The 8,270-nt window shown below is 37.2% G+C and overlaps 1 non-coding gene across 1 annotated transcript; it reads right to left on the reverse strand.

Annotated features, from left to right (window-relative positions):
- Positions 1-4,380: 4,380 nt before the first annotated feature.
- Positions 4,381-4,487, reverse strand: LOC131174231 (small nucleolar RNA R71). The gene has a single exon (XR_009144479.1). It is a non-coding gene; the product is annotated as a small nucleolar RNA R71 (small nucleolar RNA).
- Between the last annotated feature and the right edge of the window lie 3,783 nt (positions 4,488-8,270).

The raw sequence follows: 8,270 nt of genomic DNA on the forward strand, positions 1-8,270 counted from the left end.
AAGTGTACCAAACTCTAATGTGTGTACAAATGAATGCTTATGTGCCTATTTATAATTTCCCCCTACCTCTTCAATTTGTGGTGAAGAAATTGCCTAAAATGTATGATTGGAAATGTGCTTCCAATAGACGGCTAATATTGACTCTCTTCCACCTCCTCAACTTGAATGGCTGGGATTGATTCTCTCTTAAAAATTTGGTGTTAGTGGAATTGGATATTTTAGTGGAGAATTTTAGATTTGCTTGGGTAGCACTCAAGTCCCTCCTTCCAGGAAGCTTCTTTGGTTGGACAATGTGAAGAAGCCTAGAGTCTTCTACCACCTTACTTGCCCAAGTTATCCCCCAATGCTTGGAAACTTCTGGAGCTCTCCAATCCCTACCATAAGTCTCCACCAGGCGCCAACACTCTCTCGCCCATTCTAAAGTGCTCACTCCTAAGCTGCTCGCCCATCAAGCCTAGTGGGTGATAGGAAGCTCCAATGCCATCTTGAAGCAGCTTCCAGACTCTCCCTTGCCTTCTAGGCACGTGCTTGGATTATCTTGCTCACCCTGCTGCCTTGCTCAACCAATATTGCTCACCCAGTAATGCACACCCAGCATGCCTGGCTGAGGGATTGGCCCGATCTAACCTCGCTAGCTATGAGACTTGCCCCAACCAGTGTAGAAAATTTTAGAATTTGTCAGAGCTCTTCATAGGGGTGGGACATCCTTCCCCACTCAATCTTGCGATGCCCTTGTCTCATCTCCCTAATAAGCTTGTACCTTTTCTTCATATTGCCATAAGGAGAGTTCATGCTCTTAGCTTACCTCATCAATTAGCAATCCTTTTCACTGAACTAAGTACTCCATCTAGCTTGGATGGCTTCATCTTTTTGGTACTACTTGATGTGAAAGAATTTCTTCAACTTCATTTTCATGGGTGGTTGTCACAGCTGTAGGAGCTCTCTTGGACATGTTGAGGCTCAAATCTTCCTTGTTTTCATGGAATGTCTTAAGGAAACTCACATGAAAAACTAGATGGCATTCCAAATGTTGTGGTAATTTGACTTGGTAGGCAAGCTTGCTAACCCTTTTCTCTATTAGGTATGGTCCCTCGTAGTGCCTTAGCAGCCCCTTGTGTGTCTTGGCATAGTTCCTTATTGTTTGAGGAAGCAACTTCCCTAAGACAAGATCACCCTCTTTAAACTCAAGCTGCCTTCTCTTTGTATCTGCCCACTTCTTCATCCTCTTGGTGGTTTTGGCTAGAGATGCCCTAGCTAACTTGGCTTTTTCCTTCTAATTTTTTGCAAATCAAAAGTCATTGGGACTCTTTCCCACATACTTGAGAGCCATAGTGTGAGGCGTCATTGGTTGTTGCCAAATAGTAAGTTCAAATAGGCTAGCTCCTGTTGATTCACTCCTCTACAATTATACGAGAATTAGGCGATGTCTAGTAATTGCACCCATTTTCGTTGGTTAGCACTAACAAAATGCCTCAGGTATTGCTCCAAGAGTGAATTCACCCTTTTAGTTTACCCATCCATCTGTGGGTGAAAGCTTATAAAAAAATTGAGCCTCGTCCCTATTTGTTAGTAGTATTCCCTAGAGCATATCATTTGGTATGTATCTTGTACATGTTCTTATTAATAAAAAGGCATTTTCACTTTTTCGTTTACATAATATATTTATGTGTAATAGAAAAGGTCTATTGATATTTTGTTAGAAATTCTATTCTTAAGTTGTTAAGAATATGAGTAATAGTATTTCTAGTACAAAGTATCATAAATAGGTTCACAATAGAGGATACTTCACAATAAGGACATGACTTATTCAGAAAGATTGTAATCATATTTGTTCCCAAGTTATTTATATGAGATGTAAATAAGATGGAATGATGAGTCTCATGCCATATAATAAACATGATAGGCACTTATATATGATAAGTAGGTCGAACCAGTGACATTTATGACAAGTACATGGAGTTTACTCTTATCAATGCATTGTCATAAATCATATCATATAATCTTTAGACCTGAGATAGTACAGTTATCTTGTATATGATGCATACATTTTGCATAGTCATTTAGGTCTAATTTTATAGCCATTTTATTCTATTATTAGTTATTTTTAGCTAATTTCATTAGTAAATTAGTTAGTTTTTCATAATTGTCGATTTTGGATTAATTTGTAATTTTTACTTTGTTTTGTAGGAAAAATGGTGTTTTTGAAGGACTGAAGAGAATTTTGCCATTGAGGAGTGTCTTCTACAGCCAAAGATGTCAAAAACAAGTTTTCAAGCTGAAATATGCATTGACTAAATTGTGCATAACTTGCCGCATAAGCTATGCAGATCTGCATAAGGAGAAAGATCATCGTTCCCAACCAGTAAATGTGCATAAGGAGATCGCATAGCTTATGCACATTTTCGCCTCCTTATGCACCTTCACGGAATTGTGCATAACCTATGCACCAAGTCATGCGATTTCGCATAAGTGACTCGTAACCAGTTAAAATCGCATAAGGGATCGCATAACTTATGCGATCCACTTATGCTGATCCCATAAAGAGTTCATTAATGAGCTGGCAGAAGATTCCCTCAATTAATTCCTCCTAGAACATACCATTTTAGGGCTCCATGTCAGAAAAATGCTATAAATAGTCCCATTTTCCCATTTTAGAAGGAGAGACAAGGAGCAGAAAAGGAAAGGAGAAGAGAGGCAAAATTTGAGGAGTCACTTTCACCTTCCACACCATTTTCAACCAAGATTTGCAGATTTCTTTCTTCCCTTACATTTTTCTACATTTCTAGTGTTTAATTTCTTATTCCTTAGCTTAGATTAAAGCTTTATTTCCATTTAAACTCAATATATCTTGTAAGCATTATGGATAGTGAGTAGTTTACTTTTGATTCTGGAGTAAGGGTTGTAATATTTGAGATATTTTGTGGATTTTGATTGGGTAATCCATATTTTGTGGTCTTAATGAGTTTTATTCATTTCTTGTATGCTTAATGACATGCTTAGTGTAGAATCCCATTAAGTGATGTTCTTAATCCATGGTTGAAGCACCGAAAGGAGAAGACCTTGTGATAGATAATCAAGAAATTGGACTTAATTAACTTAGACCTAGAAATAGGCTAAGGATTAAGAGGATTCACAGATTAATTAAAGAACTTAATGGGTCTTAATTAATTCTAACTCCACGAAAGTAGGATTAGTTTGATTAAGGCACTCTTTGTCTCATTCGAAAGGGAATTCAAAGGATTTAAGAATTAATCTCCTTAAAACCCATAAGTTTCATAAAATTGGATAACCGATTTAAATCCCAAAATAGCTCGAATATGAAATCCCGAACTCCGGAATCGCCTTTTTACCATTGTTAATTTTCAATTGAATTTAATTGATTGCCATTTTCAATATTGCCATATTTGAACTTGCTTATTTCAATTTGATGCAATTTTAGTTTAATGCAATACATTGTTAAATAGAATATTGATTTTGCACATATAGATTTTACGCTCCATTACTCATCAATTCACTTCTTTAATTTCATAAATACTTCGATTTAGTCAACTTTTATATAAAAAATTCAATCATTAACACGACTCCTCGTGGGATCGATATTTTTCTATACTACTTGTACGACCCGTGCACTTGCGGTAGGGACGCATCAAGTTTTTGGCGCCGTTGCCGGGGATCTGTTTGTTTAATATTGAATTTTTGATTATTTTAGTTGTTTATAGTTTATCTTTGTTATCTTTTCATTTTGTGTTTGTTTGTTCTTTTTCAGGTACTTTTAATCTTTTATGAGAAGAGCTAGAAGCTCAAGTGATACATCCTTATTGTTCAATCCTGAAATTGAAAAGTTTTGTAAAGCCAACAAGAAAGAAACCAGAAAAAGGAAGGAAGCTTTGAGAGAGATTGAAATTGAAGCAGACATGGCTGATGAAAGAATTAGAATTGGTGTTGGTAATGCTGGAAATGGTCAAAACAATGAAAATGAAGCCCACGGAGAAGAAGTTGTTAATGCAAACGTGCCTAGGGGAAGTATGATGGATCATGCTTTTCCACGTTTTGATGACTTGAGAGAAAGCATAACAAGACCAAGGATTGATGCAAATAGTTACAAGATGGATTTTGGAGTTCTTCAAATGATTCAAAATTCTCAATTTGGAGGTCATCCTTCTGAAAATCCACACACACACCTGAAGAAGTTTGCTATGATTTGCGACATGCAAAAACAACCTGGAGTGTCTGATGCAAAGAAGATTGAAGCTATTCCCATTCTCTTTGAAAGATAGAGCATTGGATTGGCTTGATTCTTTACCTCACAACTCCATTACAAATTGGGAGCAACTCACTGATGCATTTCTTGCACAATATTTTCCACCTGGAAAAACTCAAGAGCTGAGGAATCAAATGACAGCTTTCAGACCAAGAGAAGATGAAACTCTCTATGAGTCATGGATGAGATGGAAGGAATTAGAGAGATTATGCCCACATCATGCCATTCCAAAATGGATGATAAATCAGAATTTCTACACAAATGTCACTCCTGCAATCAGAGGAATTATTGATGCTCAAACAGGAGGAGAATTTATTATAAAGCATGAAGATGAAGCTTATGAGCTATTGGAGAAAATTGCAAAGAATACTCATCTTTGGAGTAGTCCAAGAGGACCAGCTCCAACTCAAAAGAGGCAAGCTGCTGGAATGTATGATCTTGATCCATTCAACATGATTAATGCAAAGTTTGATGCACTTACAAATGTCCTTGCTAAGAAGATGGAAGACTTGAGTATGTTGGTTAGTTCAACATCATCAGCTGGAAGTTCACAACAAGTAGCTTATGCAGAGGAAACAACCAGCTGTGGAGTAGATTATGGAGAACAAGCAGCATATGTTGGTAATTATGGAAACAAACAAATGGGGAATTCTTATTCTCAAACTTACAATCCAAATTGGAGGAATCATCCCAACTTTTCATGGGGAAATCAGCAAAATCAAGTTCAAAATCAGAATTTTCAACCACAACAGCAGAGTCAAGTTCCATATCAGCAAAATAGGCAACCACTGCCTAATTTTCAGCAGAAAAATATGAACCCTCCACCAAAACAGCAAGAACGAAATTCCATCACTGAAGCTTTATTGCAACAGATTCTTGCTAACCAAAATAAGCATGATGAGGAGATGAGAGAGATGAAAGCAAGGCTGGAACAGATGCAAACACATAATAGAATGTTGGAAAACCAGATTGCACAACAAGCATCTTCCTCAAGTGCTAAATCTTTTGGAAAACTGCCAAGTCAACCAGAAAACCCAAGAGAGCAATGTCAAGCTATTACTTTAAGAAGTGGGAGAGTTGTAAATAATGATGAGAGTGAAAAACACAAGAAGAGTGAAAATGGTGAGAAGAGAGAAAATGAGAAAAATATTGATGAGAGTGAAAAACAAGAGAGTGTAGAAAAATGTAAAGAGGAAATTGAAGAGAAGGAAGAGAAATATATACCTCCTGAACCCTACAAGCCACAACTTCCCTTTCCACAAAGATTTCACAAAGCCAAGCTTGATAGGCAATTTGGGAAGTTCTTAGAGGTTTTGAAGAAACTTTACATAAATGTGCTTTTTGTTGATGCTCTTTCACAAATGCCCTCTTATGCAAAATTCTTGAAAGAAATTCTCTCAAACAAGAGGAAACTTGAAGATGATGAAACTGTAGCTTTGACAGAAGAATGTAGTGCTATCCTCCAAAGGAAACTTCCTCCAAAGCTCAAGGATCCAGGGAGTTTTTCAATTCCATGCCACATTGGAGAATCATGTTCTACAAAAGCTTTATGCGATTTAGGGGCTAGTGTTAGCCTTATGCCCCTCTCTATTTATGAGAAGCTCAACATGGCAGATCTAAAGCCAACCCACATTTCTCTTCAGTTAGCTGACAGGTCAATTAAGTATCCTGAAGGGATTTTGGAGAATGTGCCTCTGAAGGTTGGGAAGTTCTACATACCTGTTGACTTTGTTATCTTGGACATGGAGGAAGATTTTAATATTCCAATTATCTTGGGAAGGCCTTTTAAAGCTCTGCAGAGCATTGATTGATGTCAAGGGAGAAAAATTAACTCTTAGGGTTGGTGAAGAGCAATTGGTTTTCAATATTAATAACACTATGAAAAAGCATCATTCTGAAGCTGATACTTGCTTGAGAGTTGATATCATTGATGAGCTGGTTGAAGAACACTTCAGAAAGAAATATCCAGAAGATCCACTTGAAAATTGTTTGGTTCATGGAGGAGGCATAGACTATGACAACCCTCTTGTAGCTGCATATGCTCAACACTTAGAGGGAAGTCCACCATTCACTTCTGCTCCAGTTTTTCAACTCACACAAAAGGAAAAAGTTGAATTTAAGCAACCATCATTCAAGGAAGAAGATGCACCTAAGGTAGAACTTAAGCAACTTCCTTCTCAGCTCAGGTATGAATTTCTTGGCACTAATAACACTTATCCAGTAATTGTAAATGCAAACTTGAGTACCATAGAGGCTGATAAGTTATTAAGAGTGTTGAGACAATTTAGGAAAGTCTTAGGATACACCATAGATGACATTAAGGGAATAAGCCCACACTTTTGCATGCATAGAATCATTTTGGAAGAAAATTGTAAACCATCTATTGAACATCAGAGAAGGTTGAACCCAAATATGAAAGAAGTTGTTAAAAAGGAAATTTTGAAGTTGCTTGATGCAGGGATCATATATCCCATCTCAGACAGTGCTTGGGTGAGCCCAGTACATGTTGTCCCAAAAAAGGGTGGAATGACAGTTGTCAAAAATGAAAATAATGAATTAATTCCCACCAGAACAGTGACTAGTTGGCGAATGTGCATAGATTACAAAAAATTAAATGTTGCCACTAGAAAAGATCATTTTCCACTTCCCTTCATTGATCAGATGTTGGAAAGACTAGCTAGGCATTCTTACTTTTGCTATTTAGATGGATATTCAGGTTTTTTTCAAATCCCTATCCATCCAAATGATCAAGAGAAAACCACTTTTACTTGTCCATATGGAACCTTTGCTTATAGAAGGATGCCATTTGGGTTGTGTAATGCACCAGCCACTTTTCAAAGGTGCATGATGGCAATCTTCTCGGATTTCATTGAAGACATAATGGAGGTTTTTATAGACGATTTCTCTGTTTATGGATCTTCTTTTGATATATGCTTGGCTAACCTTTCTAAAATTTTGCAGCGATGTGCAGATACTGACCTTGTGTTAAACTGGGAAAAGTGTCATTTCATGGTTCAGGAAGGGATAATGCTTGGACATTTGGTGTCTAACAGAGGAATAGAGGTTGATAAAGCCAAAGTTGAAGTGATAGAGAAGATGGCTCCTCCTACCAATGTCAAGGGAATTCGAAGTTTCCTAGGACACGCCGGGTTCTACAGACGCTTTATCAAGGATTTTTCTAAAATAGCTAAACCTTTGTCTAATTTGTTAAGTAATGATACACCATTTGTATTTGACCAAGAGTGTTTGGATGCCTTTTGCAGGTTGAAGCAAGCTCTTATCACTGCACCAATCATGCAACCACCAGATTGGAGCCTACCTTTTGAAATTATGTGTGATGCTAGCAACTATGCAATTGGGGCTGTTCTTGGTCAAAGAAAGGACAAAAAGGCTTATGCTATTTATTATGCTAGTAGAACACTGGATGAGGCTCAAACAAATTATGCAACAACTGAAAAGGAATTTTTAGCAATTGTCTTTGCATTGGAAAAGTTCAGACCTTACATTATAGACTCAAAAGTGGTTATATTTTCAGATCATGCAGCCATCAGATATTTACTCCGTAAAAAGGAGGCTAAGCCTAGGCTCATTAGGTGGATTCTGATGCTACAAGAGTTTGATTTAGAGATTAGAGATAAGAAGGGAGCTGAAAATGTAGTTGCTGATAATCTTAGTAGGTTGAAATTGGATGGTGAAGAATTGGATGAAATCCCTATTGATGAGTTTTTCTTGGATGAACAACTTTTCTCTCTTGTTGCTAAACTACCTTGGTATGCAGACTTTGTGAATTATCTATCTTGTGGAGTTTTACCTCTAGGTATGACATGGCAACAAAAGAAAAAGTTTATGCATGAGGTGAAGTTTTATAGATGGGATGACCCTTTACTCTTTAGGAGATGTTGTGATGGTCTGATTAGAAGATGTATTCCTGAAGAGGAGGTACAGAGTATTATGCATCATTGCCATGCTTCTGATTATGGAGGTCATTTTGGAATCTCTAAGACAGCTA

This window comes from Hevea brasiliensis, chromosome 15 (genome assembly GCF_030052815.1).
Source record: "Hevea brasiliensis isolate MT/VB/25A 57/8 chromosome 15, ASM3005281v1, whole genome shotgun sequence".
NCBI classification, from domain to species: domain Eukaryota; kingdom Viridiplantae; phylum Streptophyta; class Magnoliopsida; order Malpighiales; family Euphorbiaceae; genus Hevea; species Hevea brasiliensis.